Consider the following 27,702-nt stretch of genomic DNA (forward strand, 5'->3'; position numbering starts at 1 on the left):
TGTCAGTCTGAGCTGGGAGACTTTAGCAGTGTCAGTCTGAGCTGGGAGACTTTAGTAGTGTCAGCCTGAGCTGGGAGACTTTAGTAGTGTCAGTCTGAGCTGGGAGACTTTAGTAGTGTCAGTCTGAGCTGGGAGACTTTAGTAGTGTCAGTCTGAGCTGGGAGACTTTAGCAGTGTCAGTCTGAGCTGGGAGACTTTAGTAGTGTCATCCTGAGCTGGGAGACTTTAGTAGTGTCAGTCTGAGCTGGGAGACTTTAGTAGTGTCAGTCTGAGCTGGGAGACTTTAGCAGTGTCAGTCTGAGCTTGGAGACTTTAGTAGTGTCAGCCTGAGCTGGGAGACTTTAGTAGTGTCAGTCTGAGCTGGGAGACTTTAGTAGTGTCAGTCTGAGCTGGGAGACTTTAGTAGTGTCAGTCTGAGCTGGGAGACTTTAGTAGTGTCAGTCTGAGCTGGGAGACTTTAGTAGTGTCAGTCTGAGCTGGGAGACTTTAGTAGTGTCAGTCTGAGCTGGGAGACTTTAGTAGTGTCAGTCTGAGCTGGGAGACTTTAGTAGTGTCAGTCTGAGCTGGGAGACTTTAGTAGTGTCAGTCTGAGCTGGGAGACTTTAGTAGTGTCAGTCTGAGCTGGGAGACTTGAGTGTGAAGAATGGTTTGAAAAACCGACAAGTTGAAGATTGAGACATTTATGCAGCATATGGGAATCTTTATTCAGGAAACGTTTCGCCACACAGTGGCTTCATCAGTCCAATACAAAGAGGAAGGCGTAAGGAGAGGAGGAGAATGAGGTAATCAGTCCCTCAACCTGGAGTCGATGTGTTCAGTCCATCAATCTTGGGAGACTTGAGTAGTGTCAGTCTGAGCTGGGAGACTTTAGTAGTGTCAGTCTGAGCTGGGAGACTTTAGCAGTGTCAGTCTGAGCTGGGAGACTTTAGTAGTGTCAGTCTGAGCTGGGAGACTTTAGTAGTGTCAGTCTGAGCTGGGAGACTTTAGTAGTGTCAGTCTGAGCTGGGAGACTTTAGTAGTGTCAGTCTGAGCTGGGAGACTTTAGTAGTGTCAGCCTGAGCTGGGAGACTTTAGTAGTGTCAGTCTGAGCTGGGAGACTTTAGTAATGTCAGTCTGAGCTGGGAGACTTTAGTAGTGTCAGTCTGAGCTGGGAGACTTCAGTAGTGTCAGCCTGAGCTGGGAGACTTTAGTAGTGTCAGTCTGAGCTGGGAGACTTTAGTAGTGTCAGTCTGAGCTGGGAGACTTTAGTAGTGTCAGTCTGAGCTGGGAGACTTTAGTAGTGTCAGTCTGAGCTGGGAGACTTCAGTAGTGTCAGTCTGAGCTGGGAGACTTTAGTAGTGTCAGTCTGAGCTGGGAGACTTTAGTAGTGTCAGCCTGAGCTGGGAGACTTTAGTAGTGTCAGCCTGAGCTGGGAGACTTTAGTAGTGTCAGCCTGAGCTGGGAGACTTTAGTAGCGTCAGTCTGAGCTGGGAGACTTTAGTAGTGTCAGTCTGAGCTGGGAGACTTTAGTAGTGTCAGCCTGAGCTGGGAGACTTTAGTAGTGTCAGTCTGAGCTGGGAGACTTTAGTAGTGTCAGCCTGAGCTGGGAGACTTTAGTAGTGTCAGTCTGAGCTGGGAGACTTTAGTAGTGTCAGTCTGAGCTGGGAGACTTCAGTAGTGTCAGCCTGAGCTGGGAGACTTTAGTAATGTCAGCCTGAGCTGGGAGACTTTAGTAATGTCAGCCTGAGCTGGGAGACTTTAGTAATGTCAGCCTGAGCTGGGAGACTTTAGTAATGTCAGCCTGAGCTGGGAGACTTTAGTAATGTCAGCCTGAGCTGGGAGACTTTAGTAGTGTCAGCATGAGCTGGGAGACTTTAGTAATGTCAGCCTGAGCTGGGAGACTTTAGTAATGTCAGCCTGAGCTGGGAGACTTTAGTAATGTCAGCCTGAGCTGGGAGACTTTAGTAATGTCAGCCTGAGCTGGGAGACTTTAGTAATGTCAGCCTGAGCTGGGAGACTTTAGTAATGTCAGCCTGAGCTGGGAGACTTTAGTAATGTCAGCCTGAGCTGGGAGACTTTAGTAGTGTCAGCATGAGCTGGGAGACTTTAGTAATGTCAGCCTGAGCTGGGAGACTTTAGTAATGTCAGCCTGAGCTGGGAGACTTTAGTAGTGTCAGCCTGAGCATAACGTCAAGTATTCCACCATGAAGGTTCAACAGCTATGAAGGTTCATCAGCTATGAACGTTCATCAGCTATGAAGGTTCAACAGCTATGAAGGTTCAACAGCTATGAAGGTTCAACAGCTATGAAGGTTCAACAGCTATGAAGGTTCAACAGCTATGAAGGTTTATCATCTATGAAGGTTCAACAGGTATGAAGGTTCATCAGCTATGAAGGTTCAACAGCTATGAAGGTTCATCAGCTATGAAGGTTCAACAGCTATGAAGGTTCATCAGCTATGAAGGTTCAACAGCTATGAAGGTTCAACAGCTATGAAGGTTCATCAGCTATGAAGGTTCAACAGCTATGAAGGTTCATCATCTATGAAGGTTCAACAGCTATGAAGGTTCATCAGCTATGAAGGTTCAACAGCTATGAAGGTTCATCAGCTATGAAGGTTCATCAGCTATGAAGGTTCAACAGCTATGAAGGTTCATCAGCTATGAAGGTTCATCAGCTGTGAAGGTTCATCAGCTGTGAAGGTTCATCAGCTATGAAGGTTCAACAGCTATGAAGGTTCATCAGCTATGAAGGTTCATCAGCTATGAAGGTTCATCAGCTATGAAGGTTCATCAGCTATGAAGGTTCATCAGCTGTGAAGGTTCATCAGCTGTGAAGGTTCATCAGCTATGAAGGTTCAACAGCTATGAAGGTTCATCAGCTGTGAAGGTTCATCAGCTGTGAAGGTTCATCAGCTATGAAGGTTCAGCAACTATGAAGGTTCAACAACTATGAAGGTTCATCAGCTATGAAGGTTCAACAACTATGAAGGTTCATCAGCTGTGAAGGTTCATCAGCTATGAAGGTTCAGCAACTATGAAGGTTCAACAACTATGAAGGTTCATCAGCTATGAAGGTTCAAAGCTATGAAGGTTCAAAGCTATGAAGATTCAGCAACTATGAAGGTTCATCAGCTATGAAGGTTCAACAGCTATGAAGGTTCAACAGCTATGAAGGTTCAACAACTATGAAGGTTCATCAGCTATGAAGGTTCAACAGCTATGAAGGTTCAACAACTATGAAGGTTCATCAGCTATGAAGGTTCAACAGCTATGAAGGTTCAACAGCTATGAAGGTTCAACAACTATGAAGGTTCATCAGCTATGAAGGTTCAACAGCTATGAAGGTTCAACAGCTATGAAGGTTCAACAACTATGAAGGTTCATCAGCTATGAAGGTTCAACAGCTATGAAGGTTCAACAACTATGAAGGTTCATCAGCTATGAAGGTTCAACAACTATGAAGGTTCATCAGCTATGAAGGTTCATCAGGTATGAAGGTTCAACAAATATGAAGGTTCATCAGCTATGAAGGTTCAACAACTATAAAGGTTCAACAGCTATGAAGGTTCAACAACTATAAAGGTTCAACAGCTATGAAGGTTCAACAACTATGAAGGTTCATCAGCTATGAAGGTTCATCAGGTATGAAGGTTCATCAGCTATGAAGGTTCATCAGCTATGAAGGTTCATCAGCTATAAAGGTTCAACAACTATAAAGGTTCAACAACTATGAAGGTTCATCAGCTATGAAGGTTCAACAGCTATAAAGGTTCAACAACTATGAAGGTTCATCAGCTATAAAGGTTCAACAACTATAAAGGTTCAACAACTATGAAGGTTCATCAGCTATGAAGGTTCAGCTATGAAGGTTCAAGAACTATAAAGGTTCAACAGCTATGAAGGTTCAACAGCTATGAGGGTTCAACAGCTATGAAGGTTCAACAGCTATGAAGGTTCAACAGCTATGAAGGTTCAACAGCTATGAAGGTTCAACAGCTATGAAGGTTCATCAGCTATGAAGGTTCAACAGCTATGAAGGTTCAACAGCTATGAAGGTTCAACAGCTATGAAGGTTCAACAGCTATGAAGGTTCAACAGCTATGAAGGTTCAAGAACTATAAAGGTTCAACAGCTATGAAGGTTCAACAGCTATGAAGGTTCAACAGCTATGAAGGTTCAACAGCTATGAAGGTTCAACAGCTATGAAGGTTCAACAGCTATGAAGGTTCAAGAACTATAAAGGTTCAACAGCTATGAAGGTTCAACAGCTATGAAGGTTCAACAGCTATGAAGGTTCAACAGCTATGAAGGTTCAACAGCTATGAAGGTTCAACAGCTATGAAGGTTCAACAGCTATGAAGGTTCAACAGCTATGAAGGTTCATCAGCTATGAAGGTTCATCAGCTATAAAGGTTCAACAGCTATGAAGGTTCATCAGCTATAAAGGTTCAACAGCTATGAAGGTTCATCAGCTATGAAGGTTCATCAGCTATGAAGGTTCATCAGCTATGAAGGTTCAACAGCTATGAAGGTTCATCAGCTATAAAGGTTCAACAGCTATGAAGGTTCATCAGCTATGAAGGTTCATCAGCTATGAAGGTTCATCAGCTATAAAGGTTCAACAGCTATGAAGGTTCATCAGCTATAAAGGTTCAACAGCTATGAAGGTTCATCAGCTATGAAGGTTCATCAGCTATGAAGGTTCATCAGCTATGAAGGTTCATCAGCTATGAAGGTTCATCAGCTATGAAGGTTGATCAGCTATGAAGGTTCAACAGCTATGAAGGTTCATCAGCTATAAAGGTTCAACAGCTATGAAGGTTCATCAGCTATAAAGGTTCAACAGCTATGAAGGTTCATCAGCTATGAAGGTTCATCAGCTATGAAGGTTCATCAGCTATGAAGGTTCATCAGCTATGAAGGTTCATCAGCTATGAAGGTTCAACAGCTATAAAGGTTCAACAGCAACAGTTACTGTTGTGAATCACCTAGTTCAAGGTTGTTTAGTGAAGTGTTGTAACTCTCACAATAAGTCTGGAAGATAACCCGAGTATAACCAGTCCTCTTCTATCTTCATTATTTATCCCTATCCCCTCTTTTGTCTGTTTACTCGTCACTTTTCTTTTGCATCTATCCCCGTTTTCTTACCTATCCTCCTTCCCTTATTCTTTACCTCATTTATGTACCTCCGTTCTCAACATCCACCTTTCCTTCCTCTCTTTTTTCCCCTCCCTCCCGTCTTCAATTCCTGTCCGTCCCTGTCTGTCAGAGTTGGACGGGGAGACACGGTACTGATGTGAAAATTTCCCGCTGTGGGTCGTGTGATATAAAATATTGGTGTTGGGAGGCGAGGTCAGACGGTGTGAGGCCGTGACCCAGCCTTTCCAGGGGTCACGGCCGCTAAGAGAAATGATCATGAAGCGTTCTTGTTCTTCCGTGTTTTGCCACGCCTACTGCTATTGGTTGTAATTATGACCTTAATTTTTAAAGTGGTGGATGGGTAAGCTAGTGGAAGGCCTCGGTCAGATGACCAAAAGCTCCAGCTGGGGGTCATCGTATACCTGGAGTTTACCTGGAGTGAGTTCCGGGGGTCAACGCCCCCGCGGCCCGGTCTGTGACCAGGCCTCTTAGGTCAGTGTCCCAGGATGCGACCCACACCAGTCGACTAACACCCAGGTACCCATTTTACTGATGGGAAACATAGACAACAGGTGGAAAGAAACACGTCCAATGTTTCTACTCTGGCTGGGAATCGAACCCAGGCCCTCACCGTGTGAAGCGAGAGCGTTAACCACCAGGCCACCAGAGCCCTAACTAAAAATCGCGTCAGGAAACACTTCCGTTTCCTGACTTACCTGACCTAACCTAACCTAATTTAATCTGACCTTATCACACCCACCTCTCCCAAAATAACTTCAACCTAAAGTGAAAAAACATTCTCCCTTAAGGCGAGAAACGTGTTAAGGACTTTTCGGTTCTTTCTGGATCATTATCAAACCACAATTGGATCGAAATGTCGTAGTGAATTAAATGAAGTGGGAGTGTGATGTGTGTACGTGTTAGTCAACCATTGTGATCATCATCCTCCAGTACCACTGATGATAAAACAATAATGAACCATTAATTCTGCTCCTCATCCACACACACACACACACACACACACACACACACACACACACACACACACACACACACACACACATATATAACAGGTTATGTATCATTCCCCCCTTCTCGTGCGTGTGTTTCCAGGGGTCGAGTCTCTCTTACTGGTCCCGACTCTTGTTTAATATTGGCTTTTATTGGTTCCTAACTTTTCTGCCTATTTACTCTCTCTCTCTCTCTCTCTCTCTCTCTCTCTCTCTCTCTCTCTCTCTCTCTCTCTCTCTCTCTCTCTCTCTCTCTCTCTCTCTCGTTCACAATGAACGTTTTATTTTGCTTCGTAAAGTTTTTATAGTTAAATTAGTATTGTTGAAAAAGTTGGTAGCATTTTATACTGTTGCTTTTATGGAAACTGCTTTTGTGGCGATGGTGGTAGTAGTAGTAGTAGTAGTAGTAGTGGTAGTAGTAGTAGTAGTAAGAGGCGTGGCAGACGTAGCAAAATAACCTTAATGAAAAGTAGTAGAGACTCCATGAGTACGCTGTGAGTCATAACAATAAGTGTAAAGGGACCAAGACTTTTGAGCGCCTCCCTTTCATTAAAAGATCGCAGTCAGCAGAATTCGAAGCTACGTCAGGAAGGTTGGCAAGTGATAAATGGTTTTGAAAACCGACAAGTTGAAGATTGAGACACTTAGGCAACATATGGGAATCTTTATGTTGCATAAGTGTCTCAGTCTTGAAGGCTGGCAAGGTTCACAAGTGACGCTTTAGACCACTTAGCCACAGATGCCTCTAAAGCTGGCCAGCCTTGTGGATCTACAAGATACTTGAGAAGTTTTTGTATGGAAATAAGTGTATATTGTGTTATAACGTTGAGAGTATAGTGTATGTTGTGTGTTATAACGTTGAGAGTATAGTGTGTGTTATGTGTTATAACGTTGAGAGTATAGTGTGTGTTATGTGTTATAACGTTGAGAGTATAGTGTGTGTTATGTGTTATAACGTTGAGAGTATAGTGTGTGTTATGTGTTATAACGTTGAGAGTATAGTGTACGTTATATGTTATAACGTTGAGAGTATAGTGTGTTATAATGAAGTGTATAGTGTAATGTGATGTGTGGAGTGTTGAGGTAATGTGGGCCACGATGACCAGCGGTACTGTGATGTTCACATGACCAGAAGGCAGAGGCTATCACCTCCATTACCTGTACCGTTACCTGTGCTGACACTTGCCCCAGTACCTAGTACCACCTCCAGTACCACCATCACAGCACCACCTACACTCCAGTACCACTACCTTAGTACCACCTACACTCCAGTAGCTACACCTCAATACTTACACTCCAGTACACACTCGTATGCATATTATTAAACGATATGTGAGGGTATGTGGGCCTCCAGCAACAGCCTGGTTGATCAGGCCAGTACCAGACAAGCCTGGCCCAGGGCCTGGATGCAGGATATACCTTTGATATAACTTTGAAGAGTTTCGAGAGTTAATCTACTCTGAGCCCGACCATGGGCCAGGCTCATCTGGTGCTTGCCTGGTCAACCAGGCTGTTGCTGCTGAAGGCTCTGGAAAGTCTTCGACGATTGTGGCGCATCACGCTCAACACAAGGGAGGAGGTGTGTTGAATGGGAACACCTAGAAGGGAAGGTATGGGGTTAGATACTTACTGAAACTAGTGAAATGCTCTCTCTCTCTCTCTCACACACACACACACACACACACACACACACACACACACACACACACACACACACACACACACACACACAGTGATGTATAACCCACCACAGAACAGCAGGAGGCCAAGGCAAGAGTACGACGAGAGCAATAGAGCGATGGTTGACACACTGGCTAGAGTGGCCAAAAGAGCTCATGCATGCAGGGCAAAGCTCCTGATCATGGGTGACTTTAACCACAAGGAGATCGATTGGGAGAACTTGGACCCACATGGGGGCCAAGATACATGGAGGGCTAAGATGATGGAGGTGGTACTGGAAAACTTCATGTGCCAACACGTAAGGGACACTACAAGAGAGAGAGGAGAGGATGAACCAGCAAGGCTGGACTTAGTATTCACCTTGAGTAGTGCAGATATCGAGGACATCACATATGAAAGACCCCTTGGGGCCAGTGACCATGTGGTTTTAAGCTTCGAATACACAGTAGAGCTACAAGTGGAGGGAGAAACAGGAAGGCCAGGACGAATGAAGCCAAACTACAAGAAAGGGGACTACACAGGAATGAGGAACTACCTGAACGGGGTTCAGTGGGACAGAGAACTGGCAGGGAAGCCAGTTAATGAGATGATGGAATATGTAGCAACAAAATGCAAGGAGGCTGAGGAGAGGTTTGTACCCAAGGGTAACAGGAATAATGAAAAAGCCAGGATGAGCCCATGGTTTACCCAAAGGTGCAGGGAGGCAAAAACCAAGTGTGCTAGGGAATGGAAGAAATATAGAAGGCAAAGGACCCAGGAGAACAAGAACAGTCGTAGAGCCAGAAACGAATATGCACAGATAAGAAGGGAGGCCCAAAGACAATATGAAAATGACATAGCAGCGAAAGCCAAATCTGACCCGAAACTGTTGTACAGCCACATCAGGAGGAAAACAACAGTCAAGGACCAGGTAATCAGGCTAAGGAAGGAAGGAGGAGAGACAACAAGAAATGACCGTGAAGTATGTGAAGAACTCAACAAGAGATTCAAAGAAGTGTTCACAGAGGAGACAGAAGGGACTCCAGAAAGACGGAGAGGTGGGGCACACCACCAAGTGCTGGACACAGTGCACACAACCGAGGAAGAAGTGAAGAGGCTTCTGAGTGAGCTAGATACCTCAAAGGCAATGGGGCCAGATAACATCTCCCCATGGGTATTGAGAGAGGGAGCAGAGGCGCTATGTGTACCCCTAACAACAATATTCAATACATCTATCGAAACAGGGAGATTGCCTGAGGCATGGAAGACAGCAAATGTAGTCCCAATCTTTAAAAAAGGAGACAGACATGAAGCATTAAACTACAGACCAGTGTCACTGACATGTATAGTATGCAAAATCATGGAGAAGATTATCAGGAGAAGAGTGGTGGAACACCTAGAAAGGAATGATCTCATCAACAGCAGCCAACATGGTTTCAGGGACGGGAAATCCTGTGTCACAAACCTACTGGAGTTCTATGACATGGTGACAGCAGTAAGACAAGAGAGAGAGGGGTGGGTGGATTGCATTTTCTTGGACTGCAAGAAGGCGTTTGACACAGTTCCACACAAGAGATTGGTGCAAAAACTGGAGGACCAAGCAGGGATAACAGGGAAGGCACTACAATGGATCAGGGAATACTTGTCAGGAAGACAGCAGCGAGTCATGGTACGTGGCGAGGTGTCAGAGTGGGCACCTGTGACCAGCGGGGTCCCGCAGGGGTCAGTCCTAGGACCAGTGCTGTTTCTGGTATTTGTGAACGACATGACGGAAGGAATAGACTCTGAGGTGTCCCTGTTTGCAGATGACGTGAAGTTGATGAGAAGAATTCACTCGATCGAAGACCAGGCAGAACTACAAAGGGATCTGGACAGGCTGCAGACCTGGTCCAGCAATTGGCTCCTGGAGTTCAATCCCATCAAGTGCAAAGTCATGAAGATTGGGGAAGGGCAAAGAAGGCCGCAGACGGAGTACAGTCTAGGGGGTCAGAGACTACAAACCTCACTCAAGGAAAAAGATCTTGGGGTGAGTATAACACCAGGCACATCTCCTGAAGCGCACATCAACCAAATAACTGCTGCAGCATATGGGCGCCTAGCAAACCTCAGAACAGCATTCCGACATCTTAATAAGGAATCATTCAGGACCCTGTACACAGTGTACGTTAGGCCCATATTGGAGTATGCGGCACCAGTTTGGAACCCACACCTAGCCAAGCACGTGAAGAAACTAGAGAAAGTGCAAAGGTTTGCAACAAGACTAGTCCCAGAGCTAAGAGGTATGTCCTACGAGGAGAGGTTAAGGGAAATCAACCTGACGACACTGGAGGACAGGAGAGATAGGGGGGACATGATAACGACATACAAAATACTGAGAGGAATTGACAAGGTGGACAAAGACAGGATGTTCCAGAGATTGGACACAGTAACAAGGGGACACAGTTGGAAGCTGAAGACACAGATGAATCACAGGGATGTTAGGAAGTATTTCTTCAGCCACAGAGTAGTCAGTAAGTGGAATAGTTTGGGAAGCGATGTAGTGGAGGCAGGATCCATACATAGCTTTAAGCAGAGGTATGATAAAGCTCACGGCTCAGGGAGAGTGACCTAGTAGCGATCAGTGAAGAGACGGGGCCAGGAGCTCGGACTCGACCCCCGCAACCTCAACTAGGTGAGTACAACTAGGTGAGTACACTCTCGTGCATTGACATGCTCCTGGCTGTGTGAGTGAGAGACGGACAGAGGGTAGGATGTAAGCTGGGATGCATAGAACGAAGAGTGAGATGCGGGAACCAGTTGGACAAGCATCTTTGGAGTGTGGTATGCGTAGTGCTTCTACCTGGAGTCTACCTGGAGGGTATTCTTGGGGTCAACGCCCCCGCATATGTTACATAGTAACATATGCAATAAAATCGCAGTAAACAGGTGATGTCACAGTATGCAGAACAACCACTGTGAAAAAAACTGTGAACTTCCAAGCGATTTCGCGTATTTTCACATTATCAAGTGTAGTGGTGTGAGGTGTAGTGGTGTGAGGTGTAGTGGTGTGAGGTGTAGTGGTGTGAGGTGTAGTGGTGTGAGGTGTAGTGGTGTGAGGTGTAGTGGTGTGAGGTGTAGTGGTGTGAGGTGTAGTGGTGTGAGGTGTAGTGGTGTGAAGTGTAGTGGTGTGAAGTGTAGTGGTGTGAAGTGTAGTGGTGTGAGGTCTAGTGGTGTGAGGTGTAGTGGTGTGAGGTGTAGTGGTGTGAAGTGTAGTTGTGTGAAATGTAGTGGTGTGAGGTGTAGTGGTGTGAGGTGTAGTGGTGTGAGGTGTAGTGGTGTGAGGTGTAGTGGTGTGAGGTGTAGTGGTGTGAAGTGTAGTAGTGTGAAGTGTAGTGGTGTGAAGTGTAGTGGTGTGAGGTCTAGTGGTGTGAGGTGTAGTGGTGTGAGGTGTAGTGGTGTGAAGTGTAGTGGTGTGAAGTGTAGTGGTGTGAGGTCTAATGGTGTGAGGTGTAGTGGTGTGAAGTGTAGTGGTGTGAGGTGTAGTGGTGTGAGGTGTAGTGGTGTGAGGTGTAGTGGTGTGAGGTGTAGTGGTGTGAAGTGTAGTGGTGTGAAGTGTAGTGGTGTGAGGTGTAGTGGTGTGAGGTGTAGTGGTGTGAGGTGTAGTGGTGTGAGGTGTAGTGGTGTGAGGTGTAGTGGTGTGAAGTGTAGTGGTGTGAAGTGTAGTGGTGTGAAGTGTAGTGGTGTGAGGTCTAGTGGTGTGAGGTGTAGTGGTGTGAGGTGTAGTGGTGTGAAGTGTAGTGGTGTGAAGTGTAGTGGTGTGAGGTGTAGTGGTGTGAGGTGTAGTGGTGTGAGGTGTAGTGGTGTGAGGTGTAGTGGTGTGAGGTGTAGTGGTGTGAAGTGTAGTGGTGTGAGGTGTAGTGGTGTGAGGTGTAGTGGTGTGAGGTCTAGTGGTGTGAGGTGTAGTGGTGTGAGGTGTAGTGGTGTGAAGTGTAGTGGTGTGAAGTGTAGTGGTGTGAAGTGTAGTGGTGTGAGGTGTAGTGGTGTGAAGTGTAGTGGTGTGAGGTGTAGTGGTGTGAGGTGTAGTGGTGTGAGGTGTAGTGGTGTGAGGTGTAGTGGTGTGAGGTGTAGTGGTGTGAGGTGTAGTGGTGTGAAGTGTAGTGGTGTGAAGTGTAGTGGTGTGAAGTGTAGTGGTGTGAAGTGTAGTGGTGTGAAGTGTAGTGGTGTGAGGTGTAGTGGTGTGAGGTGTAGTGGTGTGAGGTGTAGTGGTGTGAGGTGTAGTGGTGTGAGGTGTAGTGGTGTGAGGTGTAGTGGTGTGAGGTGTAGTGGTGTGAGGTCTAGTGGTGTGAGGTGTAGTGGTGTGAGGTGTAGTGGTGTGAAGTGTAGTGGTGTGAGGTGTAGTGGTGTGAGGTGTAGTGGTGTGAGGTCTAGTGGTGTGAGGTGTAGTGGTGTGAGGTCTAGTGGTGTGAAGTGTAGTGTGAGGTCTAGTGGTGTGAAGTGTAGTGGTGTGAGGTGTAGTGGTGTGAGGTGTAGTGGTGTGAGGTGTAGTGGTGTGAGGTGTAGTGGTGTGAGGTGTAGTGGTGTGAAGTGTAATGGTGTGAAGTGTAGTGGTGTGAGGTGTAGTGGTGTGAAGTGTAGTGGTGTGAGGTGTAGTGGTGTGAGGTGTAGTGGTGTGAGGTGTAGTGGTGTGAGGTGTAGTGGTGTGAAGTGTAGTGGTGTGAGGTGTAGTGGTGTGAAGTGTAGTGGTGTGAAGTGTAGTGGTGTGAAGTGTAGTGGTGTGAGGTCTAGTGGTGTGAGGTCTAGTGGTGTGAGGTCTAGTGGTGTGAGGTCTAGTGGTGTGAGGTGTAGTGTGAGGTCTAGTGGTGTGAGGTGTAGTGGTGTGAGGTGTAGTGGTGTGAGGTGTAGTGGTGTGAGGTCTAGTGGTGTGAGGTCTAGTGGTGTGAAGTGTAGTGGTGTGAGGTCTAGTGGTGTGAGGTGTAGTGGTGTGAGGTGTAGTGGTGTGAGGTCTAGTGGTGTGAGGTGTAGTGGTGTGAGGTCTAGTGGTGTGAGGTCTAGTGGTGTGAAGTGTAGTGGTGTGAGGTCTAGTGGTGTGAGGTCTAGCGGTGTGAGGTGTAGTGGTGTGAGGTGTAGTGGTGTGAAGTGTAGTGGTGTGAGGTCTAGTGGTGTGAGGTCTAGTGGTGTGAGGTCTAGTGGTGTGAGGTGTAGTGGTGTGAGGTGTAGTGGTGTGAAGTGTAGTGGTGTGAAGTGTAGTGGTGTGAAGTGTAGTGGTGTGAGGTGTAGTGGTGTGAGGTGTAGTGGTGTGAAGTGTAGTGGTGTGAAGTGTAGTGGTGTGAAGTGTAGTGGTGTGAGGTGTAGTGGTGTGAGGTGTAGTGGTGTGAGGTGTAGTGGTGTGAGGTCTAGTGGTGTGAGGTGTAGTGGTGTGAGGTGTAGTGGTGTGAGGTGTAGTGGTGTGAGGTGTAGTGGTGTGAGGTGTAGTGGTGTGAGGTCTAGTGGTGTGAGGTCTAGTGGTGTGAGGTCTAGTGGTGTGAGGTGTAGTGGTGTGAGGTCTAGTGGTGTGAGGTGTAGTGGTGTGAGGTGTAGTGGTGTGAAGTGTAAGAGCAGTAGTGTTCGTGACCTAAAACAGTTCTCGGTGGCGAACCCACGTGTACAGTTTCTCCACTCAGATGTAAACACAGGCTAATCTATCTCTCTCTCTCTCTCTCTCTCTCTCTCTCTCTCTCTCTCGCACATCCCTCGCTCCCTTCTTCCCTCTCACACGGGTTTAACCACGGCAATCTTACCCTCTCCACGGTCACTAACGCGACCCCAGGAACCTGATCCTTCACTCCTTGCCTGGCTCTACACTTCCTTAGATGCTGCCATTCTCTCTCTTTCTCTCTCTCTCTAAGCACCCCACTGAAATTAACTCACTGACTTTGTTTTAGTTATCCTAAGTAATTTACACACATGTTTCTCTGCAATGTTTGACATGATACACAGTACTGACGAGCTACTAATTGTGATTCATTTATAATTACTATCCTACTGTACAACTACGATAAAATCCTTAGTGTTAAGTAGTCTGTAAGCCAATAATGTTAAGTTGGCCCATAATGCCTAAGCATAATAGAGGCTCTCTCTTTGCATTTCAACCCACTATTGTAAATACAAAATCTCAATGTACTGTTTGCAAAGACATAAATAAATAATGCCTCCGTCTGCTAAACGCCCCTCGCCTGACGCCAGTATATAAGCGCCAGTCTTGATGCCTGTGCTTCAGAGTCTCCACGACTACGGTGCTCTTCACACCAACTCCAAGACTGAGGGACTGATTACCTCATCTTTTGTGTATCGTTCTACTGTCTTCAAATTACGTCCTTGAATTTGCATTGATAAAGCCACTGGCGAAACGTCTACAATAAAGATACCTAGATGTTGCACGTGTGTCTAATTGTTCACATGTGCCTCGTTCATCTTGACAGGTGTTCAGTGCCCTGGGCATCGTCTGCTTTAAGCTAGTTTCAGGTGTTTGCATTTTAACGTATTTGTCCCACAGGCCTTTTTTTTCTTGAACTCAAAGGCCAAATAAAAGGTCACGCGTGCTACTCAGGTTGAAAGCATGCGTGGGCACTGGCGTGGCACTCTGTGGGTGTGGGGAACAGGCCCAGGAGCTGCAGGTCACATTCACACAATACACAGCTTCAAGAGTGGGTGTGACAAGGCTCAAGAGACCACAACAAGGTCACGGCCGTCAAAAATAATAGATATTACACAATTACGATCCTGGAGTCTATTGGAGGATGGTTGGGGGGTCAGCGCCCCTGCGGCCCGGTCCATGTCCAGTCCTGGAGGTGGATCAGGGCCTGGTCAACCAGGCTGTTATTGCTGGAGGCGATAGCTTATGTTTTCAATTTCCAGAGAATAAAAACGATGAAGATTACAGTAGACCTAATGGGATGCTGCAGTAGGCCTGCTGGGATGCTACAGTAGACCTACTGGGATGCTGCAGTAGACCTACTGGGATGCTGCAGTAGACCTGGGATGCTGCAGTAGACCTACTGGGATGCTGCAGTAGACTTACTGGGATGCTGCAGTAGATCTACTGGGATGCTGCAGTAGACCTACTGGGATGCTACAGTAGACTTATTGGGATGCTGCAGTAGACCTACTGGGATGCTGCAGTAGACCTACTGGGATGCTGCAGTAGACCTACTGGGATGCTGCAGTAGACCTACTGGGATGCTGCAGTAGGCCTGCTGGGATGCTACAGTAGACCTACTGGGATGCTGCAGTAGACTTACTGGGATGCTGCAGTAGACCTGGGATGCAGTAGGCCTGCTGGGATGCTACAGTAGACCTGGGATGCTGCAGTAGGCTTACTGGGATGCTGCAGTAGACCTACTGGGATGCTGCAGTAGGCTTACTGGGATGCTGCAGTAGACCTACTGGGATGACAGTCTCCTGGCAGACTGTGGGAAGACAGTCTCCTGGCAGACTGTGGGAAGACAGTCTCCTGGCCGACTGTGGGATGACAGTCTCCTGGCAGACTGTGGGAAGACAGTCTCCTGGCCGACTGTGGGAAAACAGTCTTCTGGCCGACTGTGTGAGGACAGTCTCCTGGCCGACTGTGGGAAGACAGTCTTCTGGCCGACTGTGGGAAGACAGTCTCCTGGCAGACTGTGGGAAGACAGTCTCCTGGCAGACTGTGGGAAGACAGTCTCCTGGCAGACTGTGGGAAGACAGTCTCCTGGGCGACTGTGGGAAGACAGTCTCCTAGCAGACTGTGGGAAGACAGTCTCCTGGCAGACTGTGGGAAGACAGTCTCCTGGCAGACTGTGGGAAGACAGTCTCCTGGCAGACTGTGGGAAGACAGTTTCCTGGCAGACTGTGGGAAGACAGTCTCCTGGCAGACTGTGGGAAGAGAGTCTCCTTCCCTCCCTCCTCTTTCTCCCCTTTCTCAAACCTGCCTTTCGCTCCCCTCCTCCCTGCCCCCACCCCCTGCTTCGTCAGTAACCTGTCTGTTGTCACCCCCACAATACTTTCGTCTCCCCACAAAACTAACTGTTGTCTCCCCACAATACTTCTGTCTACCCACAATACTAACTTGTCTCCCCCACAATACTAACTGTTGTCTCCCCACAATACTTCTGTCTACCCACAATACTAACATGTCTCCCCCACAATACTACAGTCTGCCCAACAATACTACAGTCTGCCCAACAATACTGTTGTCTCCCCCACAATACTACAGTCTCCCCAACAATACTGTTGTCTCCCCCACAATACTACAGTCTCCCCAACAATACTGTTGTCTCCCCACAATACTACAGTCTCCCCAACGCTACTGTTGTCTCCCCCACAATACTACAGTCTCCCCAACAATACTGTTGTCTCCTCCACAATACTAGTCTCCCCAACAATACTGTTGTCTCCCCACAATACTACAGTCTCCCCAACAATACTGTTGTCTCCCCCACAATACTACAGTCTCCCCAACAATACTGTTGTCTCCCCCACAATACTGCAGCCTCCCCAACAATACTGTTGTCTCCCCCACAATACTACAGTCTCCCCAACAATACTGTTGTCTCCCCCACAATACTTCAGTCTCCCCAACAATACTGTTGTCTCCCCAACAATACTACAGCCTCCCCAACAATACTGTTGTCTCCCCCACAATACTACAGTCTCCCCAACAATACTGTTGTCTCCCCCACAATACTACAGTCTCCCCAACAATACTGTTGTCTCCCCCACAATACTACAGTCTCCCCAACAATACTGTTGTCTCCCCCACAATACTTCAGTCTCCCCAACAATACTGTTGTCTCCCCAACAATACTGTTGTCTCCCCAACAATACTGCAGCCTCCCCAACAATACTGTTGTCTCCCCCACAATACTTCAGTCTCCCCAACAATACTGTTGTCTCCCCAACAATGCTGTTGTCTCCCCAACAATACTGCAGCCTCCCCAACAATACTGTTGTCTCCCCCACAATACTTCAGTCTCCCCAACAATACTGTTGTCTCCCCAACAATACTGTTGTCTCCCCAACAATACTGCAGCCTCCCCAACAATACTGTTGTCTCCCCCACAATACTACAGTCTCCCCAACAATACTGTTGTTTCCCCCACAATACTACAGTCTCCCCAACAATACTGTTGTCTCCCCCACAATACTACAGCCTCCCCAACAATACTGTTGTCTCCCCCACAATACTACAGTCTCCCCAACAATACTGTTGTCTCCCCCACAATACTACAGTCTCCCCAACAATACTGTTGTCTCCCCCACAATACTACAGTTTCCCCAACAATACTGTTGTCTCCCCCACAATACTACAGTCTCCCCAACAATACTGTTGTCTCCCCCACAATACTACAGTCTCCCCAACAATACTGTTGTCTCCCCCACAATACTGCAGCCTCCCCAACAATACTGTTGTCTCCCCAACAATACTGTTGTCTCCCCAACAATACTGCAGCCTCCCCAACAATACTGTTGTCTCCCCAACAATACTGTTGTCTCCCCAACAATACTGTTGTCTCCCCAACAATACTGCAGCCTCCCCAACAATACTGTTGTCTCCCCAACAATACTGTTGTCTCCCCAACAATACTGTTGTCTCCCCAACAATACTGTTGTCTCCCCAACAATACTGTTGTTTCCCCAACAATACTGTTGTCTCCCCAACAATACTGTTGTCTCCCCAACAATACTGCAGCCTCCCCAACAATACTATTGTCTCCCCAACAATACTGTTGTCTCCCCAACAATACTGCAGTCTCCCCAACAATACTGTTGTCTCCCCCACAATACTGCAGCCTCCCCAACAATACTGTTGTCTCCCCAACAATACTATTGTCTCCCCCACATTACTACAGTCTCCCCAACAATACTGTTGTCTCCCCCACAGGTGAGGTCTCACGGGTTTACCTACCTACCTGGACCTAGCTGGGGTCAACGCCCCCGCGACCCGGTCCACGACCAGGCCTCCTGGTGGACCAGAGCCTGACCAACAAGGCTGTTACTGCTGGCAGCACGTAGTACAACGTACGACCCACAGCCCGGCTGGTCAGGTACTGACTTGTTGGTAATCCTCCTTATGTGTATGCTGGGGGCTGTTGAACAGCCTTGGGCCCCTGACGCTTAGTGTTTATTCTTAGTGTATTCATGGTGAGGGTGTGGTGGAGGATGTGGTGAGGGTGTGGTGGAGGATGTGGTGAGGGTGTGGTGGAGGATGTGGTGAGGGTGTGGTGGAGGATCTGGTGAGGGTGTGCTGGAGGATGTGGTGAGGGTGTGGTGGAGGATGTGGTGGGAGTGTGGTGGAAGATGTGGGGAGGGTGTGGTGGAGGATGTGGTGGGGGTGTGGTGGAGGATGTGGTGGGGGTGTGGTGAGGGTGTGGTGGAAGATGTGGTGAGGGTGTGGTGGAGGATGTGGTGAGGGTGTGGTGGAGGATGTGGTGAGGGTGGGGTGGAGGATGTGGTGGGGGTGTGGTGGAAGATGTGGTGAGGGTGTGGTGGAGGATGCGAGGGTGTGCTGGAGGATGTGGTGAGGATGTGCTGGAGGATGTGGTGAGGGTGTGGTGAGAGTGTGGTGGAGGATGCGGTGAGGGTGTGGTGGAGGATGTGGTGAGGATGTGGTGAGGGTGTGGTGGAGGATGTGGTGAGGGTGTAGAGGATGTGGTGAGGGTGTGGTGGAGGATGTGGTGAGGGTGTGGTGGAGGATGTGGTGAGGGTGTGGTGGAGGATGCGAGGGTGTGCTGGAGGATGTGGTGAGGATGTGCTGGAGGATGTGGTGAGGGTGTGCTGGAAGATGTGGTGAGGGTGTGGTGGAGGATGTGGTGAGGATGTGCTGGAGGATGTGGTGAGGGTGTGGTGGAGGATGTTGTGAGGGTGTGGTGGAAGATGTGGTGAGGGTGTGGTGGAAGATGTGGTGAGGGTGTGGAGGAGGATGTGGTGAGGGTGTGGTGGAGGATGTTGTGAGGGTGTGGTGGAAGATGTGGTGAGGGTGTGGTGGAAGATGTGGTGAGGGTGTGGTGGAAGATGTGGTGAGGGTGTGGAGGAGGATGTGGTGAGGGTGTGGTAGGAGACGTTGAAATGTGCACGAGTATGATTGGAAGTGCTAATGTGTGTACACCTACGTGGAGTTGCAGGGGTTGAGTCACAGCTCCTGTGTGTGTGTGTGTGTGTGGTGTGTGTGTAGGTATGGTGGGTGTGGCGGTGTCTCATTGTTTTTGATGTGCTAGGAATTGGAGCGGATGTGAAGCTAATTGATGCTTGTGAGTTCGTGTCAGTGTGTCTTGTGGGTGTGTCAGTGTGTCTTGTGGTTGTGGGTGTGTGTCTTGTGGGTGTGTCAGTGTGTCTTGTGGGTGTGTCAGTGTGTCTTGTGGTTGTGGGTGTGTGTCTTGTGGGTGTGTCAGTGTGTCTTGTGGGTGTGTCAGTGTGTCTTGTGGGTGTGTGTCTTGTGGGTGTGGGTCTTGTGGGTGTGGGTGTGTCTTGTGGGTGTGTCAGTGTGTCTTGTGGGTGTGTGTGTCTTGTGGGTGTGTCAGTGTGTCTTGTGGGTGTGTCAGTGTCTTGTGGGTGTGTGTCTTGTGGGTGTGTCTTGTGGGTGTGGGTTTTTGTCTTGTGGGTGTGTCAGTGTGTCTTCTGGGTGCGCCAATGTGTCTTGTGGGTGTGGGTGTGTGTCTTGTGGGTGTGTGTCTTGTGGGTGTGTCAGTGTGTCTTGTGGGTGTGTCAGTGTGTCTTGTGGTTGTGGGTGTGTCAATGTGTCTTGTGGGTGTGTCAGTGTGTCTTGTGGGTGTGTCAGTGTGTCTTGTGGGTGTGTCAGTGTGTCTTGTGGGTGTGGGTGTGTGTCTTGTGGGTGTGGGTGTGTGTCTTGTGGGTGTGGGTGTGTGTCTTGTGGGTGTGGGTGTGTGTCTTGTGGGTGTGGGTGTGTGTCTTGTGGGTGTGGGTGTGTGTCTTGTGGGTGTGTCAGTGTGTCTTGTGGGTGTGTCAGTGTGTCTTGTGGGTGTGTCAGTGTGTCTTGTGGGTGTGTCAGTGTATCATGTGGGTGTATCAGTGTATCCTGTGGGTTTGTCAGTGTGTCTTGTGAGTGTGTCAGTGTATCCTGTGGGTGTGTCAGTGTCTTGTGGGTGTGTCTTGTGGGTGTGGGTGTGTTTCTTGTGGGTGTGTCAGTGTATCATTTGGATATGTCAGTGCATCCTGTGGGTGTGTCAGTGTATCCTGTGGGTGTGTCAGTATATCCTCTGGGTGTGTCAGTGTATCCTCTGGGTGTGTCAGTGTATCCTGTGGGTGTGTCAGTGTATCCTGTGGGTGTGTCAGTGTATCTTGTGCTTGTGTCTGTATCTTGTGGGTGTGTCAGTGTATCCTGTGGATGTGTCAGTGTATCTTGTGGGTGTGTCAGTGTATCCTGTGGGTGTGTCAGTGTATCCTGTGGGTGTGTCAGTGTATCCTGTGGGTGTCAGTGTATGCTGTGGGTGTGTCAGTGTATGCTGGGGTGTACACACAAGCGTCGCATGATGGATCGTGAGTCTTGTGGGTGTGTCAGTGTATGCTGTGGTGTACACACAAGCGCCGCATGATGGATCGTGAGTCTTGTGGGTGTGTCAGTTTATGCTGGTGTACACACAAGCGCCGAATGATGGATCGTGAATCTTGTGGGTGTGTCAGTGTATGCTGTGGTGTACACACAAGCGCCGCATGATGGATCGTGAGTCTTGTGGGTGTGTCAGTGTATGCTGGGGTGTACACACAAGCGCCGCATGATGGATCATGAGTCTTGTGGGTGTGTCAGTGTATGCTGTGGTGTACACACAAGCGCCGCATGATGGATCGTGAGTCTTGTGGGTGTGTCAGTTTATGCTGGGGTGTACACACAAGCACCGCATGATGGATCGTGAGTCTTGTGGGTGTGTCAGTGTATGCTGTGGTGTACACACAAGCGCCGCATGATGGATCGTGAGTCTTGTGGGTGTGTCAGTGTATGCTGGGGTGTACACACAAGCGCCGCATGATGGATCGTGAGTCTTGTGGGTGTGTCAGTGTATGCTGGGGTGTACACACAAGCGCCGCATGATGGATCGTGAGTCTTGTGGGTGTGTCAGTGTATGCTGGGGTGTACACACAAGCGCCGCATGATGGATCGTGAGTCTTGTGGGTGTGTCAGTGTATGCTGGGGTGTACACACAAGTGCCGCATGATGGATCGTGAGTCTTGTGGGTGTGTCAGTGTATGCTGGGGTGTACACACAAGCGCCGCATGATGGATCGTGAGTCTTGTGGGTGTCAGTGTATGCTGTGGTGTACACACAAGCGCCGCATGATGGATCGTGAGTCTTGTGGGTGTGTCAGTGTATGCTGGGGTGTACACACAAGCGCCGCATGATGGATCGTGAGTCTTGTGGGTGTGTCAGTGTATGCTGGGGTGTACACACAAGCGCCGCATGATGGATCGTGAGTCTTGTGGGTGTGTCAGTGTATGCTGGGGTGTACACACAAGCGCCGCATGATGGATCATGAGTCTTGTGGGTGTGTCAGTGTATGCTGGGGTGTACACACAAGCGCCGCATGATGGATCGTGAGTCTTGTGGGTGTGTCAGTGTATGCTGGGGTGTACACACAAGCGCCGCATGATGGATCGTGAGTCTTGTCACCAGCAGTCGCCTCTGATGTTACGTTTTAACTTCAAGTCTTGAAGTTATAGTAGAAATGGCGAGAGTCGAAGTAATACGTACTGATCTTTTGTTTTTCAATAAGGTTCAGAATATGGCTTGGGATACTTCGTAGCTCTGGTAATTAGGGATTTGCTGCTCCAGTCACTTGTAGGGAAGACGTCGAGGAAGCAGCAGGGGAGAGCAGCAGGAAGACAGTGGGGAAGAAGAAGTTTAGATAATAACAGGAAAGATGAGGCCAGTAACAAATTATGGTAATTGGTTGAGGTAAGGCAAGATTTGTCAGCTTTAGAAAGATAGTTAACCAAACGCTAGGATATATTTATTGAAAAACGTTTTGGTTCTGGCACCTTGATCAAGGTCCCAGGACTGTAACGTTTACTAATATGTCCTGGTGTTTGATTACGTGTGTTTCTAAATCAATTTGTCGGTATCTTTTACCAAGATTTGTCAGGAAACAGGAGTAGGGGTGCGGTGGGCACAATAAGAGAACACCGTATCAACATCCGGGGTCCCAGACTATTCAACATCTTACCAGAAGATATCAGAAACACTGCTGGAACAAGTGTTTAAGCCTTCAAGAGGAAACTAGACAAGTATCTTCACCAGGTGCCAGATCAACCAAGCTGTGATGGATATGTGTGGCAGGGGGCCTCCAGCAGCAACAGCCTGGTTGACCAGGCAAGCACCAGACGAACCTGGTCCATGGCCGGGCTCAGAGAGTAGAGAAACTGTCGAAACTCTTCTAAGGTATATGTAAGGTAAGTGTTTCCTAACGCTGGTTTTAGTTATATGATGACCCGCAGCTTTTGATCATCTGACCGAGGCCTTCCACTGGCTTACCTCTCCACCACTTTAAAATTATGGTTATGATGGCAAGCACTGTTGTGTCGCCAGTGTGTGTACCGCCGCTTGTATCGCCAGTGTGTGTATCGCCGCTTGTATCGCCAGTGTGTGTATCGCCGCTTGTATCGCCAGTGTGTGTACCGCCGCTTGTATCGCCAGTGTGTGTATCGCCGCTTGTATCGCCAGTGTGTGTATCGCCGCTTGTGTCACCAGACAGCGTGTGTACTGTTGCTTGTGTCACCAGTGTGTGCACCACCACTTGTGTCGCCAGACAGTGTGTGTACCGCCGCTTGTGTCGCCAGTGTTTGTACCGCCGCTTGTGTCGCCAGACAGTGTGTGTACCGCCGCTTGTGTCGCCAGTGTGTGTACCACCGCTTGTGTCGCCAGACAGTGTGTGTACTGCCGCTTGTGTCACCAGACAGCGTGTGTACCGTCGCTTGTGTCGCCAGACAGTGTGTGTACCGTCGCTTGTGTCGCCAGACAGTGTGTGTACTGCCGCTTGTGTCACCAGACAGCGTGTGTACCGTCGCTTGTGTCGCCAGACAGTGTGTGTACCGTCGCTTGTGTCGCCAGACAGTGTGTGTACTGCCGCTTGTGTCACCAGACAGCGTGTGTACCGTCGCTTGTGTCGCCAGACAGTGTGTGTACCGTCGCTTGTGTCGCCAGACAGTGTGTGTACCGTCGCTTGTGTCGCCAGACAGTGTGTGTACTGCCGCTTGTGTCACCAGACAGCGTGTGTACCGTCGCTTGTGTCGCCAGACAGTGTGTGTACCGTCGCTTGTGTCGCCAGTGTGTGTACTGCCGCTTGTGTCACCAGACAGCGTGTGTACCGTCGCTTGTGTCGCCAGACAGTGTGTGTACTGTTGCTTGTGTCACCAGTGTGTGCACCACCACTTGTGTCGCCAGACAGTGTGTGTACCGCCGCTTGTGTCGCCAGTGTTTGTACCGCCGCTTGTGTCGCCAGACTGTGTACCGCCGCTTGTGTCGCCAGAGTGTGTACCACCGCTTGTGTCGCCAGACAGTGTGTGTACCGCCGCTTGTGTCGCCAGACTGTGTACCGCCGCTTGTGTCGCCAGTGTGTGTACCACCGCTTGTGTCGCCAGACAGTGTGTGTACCGCCGCTTGTGTCGGCAGACAGTGTGTGTACCGCCGCTTGTGTCACCAGTGTGTGTACCGCCGCTTGTGTCGCCAGTGTGTGTACCGCCGCTTGTGTTGCCAGTGTTTGTACCGCCGCTTGTGTCGCTAGACTGTGTACCGCCGCTTGTGTCGCCAGTGTGTGTACCACCGCTTGTGTCGCCAGACTGTGTGTGTACCGCCGCTTGTGTCGCCAGACAATGTGTGTACCGCCGCTTGTGTCGCCAGACTGTGTACCGCCGCTTGTGTCGCCAGTGTGTGTACCACCGCTTGTGTCGCCAGACAGTGTGTGTACCGCCGCTTGTGTCGGCAGACAGTGTGTGTACCGCCGCTTGTGTCACCAGTGTGTGTACCGCCGCTTGTGTCGCCAGACAGTGTGTGTACCGCCGCTTGTGTCACCAGTGTGTGTACCGCCCCTTGTGTCGCCAGACTGTGTACCGCCGCTTGTGTCACCATTGTGTGTACCGCTGCTTGTGTCGCCAGACAATGTGTGTACCGCTGCTTGTGTCGCCAGACAGTGTGTGTACCGCTGCTTGTGTCGCCAGACAGTGTGTGTACCGCTGCTTGTGTCGCCAGACAGTGTGTGTACCGCCGCTTGTGTCGCCAGTGTGTGTACCGCCGCTTGTGTCGCCAGTGTGTGTACCGCTGCTTGGGTCGCCAGACAGTGTGTGTACCGCTGCTTGTGTCGCCAGACAGTGTGTGTACCGCTGCTTGTGTCGCCAGACAGTGTGTATACCGCCGCTTGTGTCGCCAGACAGTGTGTATACCACCGCTTGTGTCGCAAGACAGTGTGTGTACCGCTGCTTGTGTCGCCAGACAGTGTGTGTACCGCCGCTTGTGTCGCCAGACAGTGTGTATACCACCGCTTGTGTCGCCAGACAGTGTGTGTACCGCTGCTTGTGTCGCCAGACAGTGTGTATACCGCCGCTTGTGTCGCCAGACAGTGTGTGTACCACCGCTTGTGTCGCCAGACAGTGTGTGTACCGCTGCTTGTGTCGCCAGACAGTGTGTGTACCGCTGCTTGTGTCGCCAGACAGTGTGTGTACCGCTGCTTGTGTCGCCAGACAGTGTGTATACCGCCGCTTGTGTCGCCAGACAGTGTGTGTACCGTCACCTGTCTGCAGCCTCCCACACTCATTACTAGTCACCAGGTGAGAGTATTTGCCAGGTTGAGCGGTAATGACCCAACCCATGGAAGGTCTGATGGCACTATGCATGTGGCACTCATTCCCCACCTGAAGAAGGCACTGGCTGGCGTAACATTCCTCCGCAATAGTTAGAAATGTTGCAAGTCATTCTTCCTACTAACATAACGATGACCTGTTACGGTGTTCCTCCCTGGCAAATCCTTACCAAAACCACCCATATATTTGTCCAACATTTTTCCAAAGGTACCCAAGAATTTGCTTAAGTACCTCAGGCACTAATCACCCCCTGCCTGTCACCCTACCGCCAAGCAATATCGCGCTGTTCACGTATTGAACTGCTTGTTGATATCCTCAACGCTCTGCGGAAGTCTCCTATAGAGGCTGGTTAATACGTGATGCATGTAACCCGTGTTGTGTGATGGGGTAGGTCGAGGTAATATAGCTGGCTTTGGTTTCCAGTCTATAACTTTTACTGAATAGTGTAGTTACTATCAGTGTTTTCGTTGAATATTGTGTATATTTCGCATGCTCTCGCGAATTCCTTGCATATATATATATATATATATATATATATATATATATATATATATATATATATATATATATATATATATATATATATATATATATATATATAATCATGATCTTTCAGCACCATCCACCATTTGTCACCGCTACAGCCTCCTCTTATCACCACCACAAGTACCTCTTGTCACCACTACAACTACCTCTTATCACCACCACAACCTCTATCACTCTTACATCTACTTCTGCTAGTGGGGCCCTTCGCACATTTGACCGTACCTGCAACTGCTGCATCTCACCGCTTCTTCCACTGGCTGCAGTGTAAGGGTCTGAGTTCTCATGTTCCTGTATTAGAATGATTAAACCTGCTGTGCAGGCGATGTGTTTCTCAGTAAAGATACTCGGGTGTTGCACGAGCAGGGGCGTCACAGTTCCTAAGAGTGACGTTGTAACTTGGCATCAGGACTGACTACCTCGCCTCACCGCCTGTCATCAGTGTTTCATACATGTGTTGTCTCTCAACACCACCTGGCTGCCCTGCTAACCCCCCTGATCAACCAGGTTGTTGCTACCCTGCGCCTACATAACAACCACACCACCGGGAAGATTACCAACTTCTCTAAATCCCTCTTGAAGACTGCCTGGTAAATCAGTGCTGCTGGAACACTGTTGATGCAACACAATGTTGCAGATGTAACTTATAAGTTGAATAACGTTGACAAACGGAATATGTTTTCTGTATAACTAAAGAATAAATTGAACAACAACATGGAGCCAGTCCTAGTCTCCTTCACAAATATGGGTATGCTGATGTTATCTTAGCAGATGGCATGTGTAACTGGAGAGGAGCAGCATCACTGCAGTTATCCCCCAGCTGATAACCTCGCTAACGATTGTACAGATATGTTCAACTTATTTCATGTGTTATCTTCACCACTTAAGCACCTGCACTATCACCACCATAACTACCTTCACCACTATAAACACCTGCACTCTCACCACCACCACCACCCTCACCAGGATGCGCACAGATTAGCACCACCAACTCCCACCACTCCCCCTCCTTTCTCCACCAGAAATTCCTCTTCTCTGCCCTCCTCCCTCATCATCTTACCCATTGAACGACTACTACTATCACCACCACCACGACTGTTACTACTATTACTACTACTGTCACCACCACGACTGTTACTATTACTATCACCACCACGACTGTTACTATTACTATCACCACCACGACTGTTACTATTACTTCTATCACCAACACGACTGTTACTATTACTATCACCACCACGACTGTTACTATTACTATCACCACGACTGTTACTACTATTACTACTACTGTCACCACCACGACTGTTACTACTATACTACTGTCACCACCACGACTGTTACTATTACTATCACCACCACGACTGTTACTATTACTATCACCAACACGACTGTTACTACTATCACCACCACGACTGTTACTATTACTATCACCACCACGACTGTTACTACTCTTACTATTATCACCACGACTGTTACTATTACTATTACCACCACGACTGTTACTACTACTATCACCACCATGACTGTTACTACCATTACTACTATCACCACCACGACTGTTACTACTATTACTACTATCACCACCACGACTGTTACTACTATTACTATCACCACCACGACTGTTACTATTACTACTATCACCACCACGACTGTTACTATTACTACTATCACCACCACGACTGTTACTACTATCACCACCACGACTGTTACTACCATTACTACTATCACCACCACGACTGTTACTACTATTACTACTATCACCACCACGACTGTTACTACTACTATCACCACCACGACTGTTACTACCATTACTACTATCACCACCACGACTGTTACTATTACTACTATCACCACCACGACTGTTACTACTATTACTACTATCACCACCACGACTGTTACTACTATTACTACTATCACCACCACGACTGTTACTACCATTACTACTATCACCACCACGACTGTTACTACTATTACTACTATCACCACCACGACTGTTACTACTACTATCACCACCACGACTGTTACTACTATTACTACTATCACCACCACGACTGTTACTACTATTACTATCACCACCACGACTGTTACTACCATTACTACTATCACCACCACGACTGTTACTGCTATTACTACTATCACCACCACGACTGTTACTACTACTATCACCACCACGACTGTTACTATTACTACTATCACCACCACGACTGTTACTATTACTACTATCACCACCACGACTGTTACTACTATTACTACTATCACCACCACGACTGTTACTACTATTACTACTATCACCACCACGACTGTTACTACTATTACTACTATCACCACCACGACTGTTACTACTATTACTACTATGACCACCACGACTGTTACTACTATTACTACTATCACCACCACGACTGTTACTACCATTACTATCACCACCACGACTGTTACTACTATTACTATCACCACCACGACTGTTACTACTACTATCACCACCACGACTGTTACTACTATTACTACTATCACCACCACGACTGTTACTACTATTACTACTATCACCACCACGACTGTTACTACTATTACTACTATC

The 27,702-nt window shown here is 48.4% G+C and overlaps 1 protein-coding gene across 5 annotated transcripts in view; it reads left to right on the plus strand.

Moving 5' to 3' along the window:
- LOC128691902 (uncharacterized) overlaps positions 1–27,702 on the plus strand; it is a 343,852-nt gene that overhangs the window by 224,161 nt on the left and 91,989 nt on the right. The window contains exon 2 of one of the 5 annotated variants that reach the window (XM_053780875.2): positions 17,665–17,827. The exons of the other annotated variants lie outside the window; for them this stretch is intronic. The gene's annotated coding sequence lies outside the window, so the exon portion shown is untranslated. The remainder of the gene's footprint in view (positions 1–17,664; positions 17,828–27,702) is intronic. 5 annotated transcript variants of the gene reach the window in all.

This window comes from Cherax quadricarinatus, chromosome 75 (genome assembly GCF_038502225.1).
Source record: "Cherax quadricarinatus isolate ZL_2023a chromosome 75, ASM3850222v1, whole genome shotgun sequence".
Lineage (NCBI taxonomy): Eukaryota > Metazoa > Arthropoda > Malacostraca > Decapoda > Parastacidae > Cherax > Cherax quadricarinatus.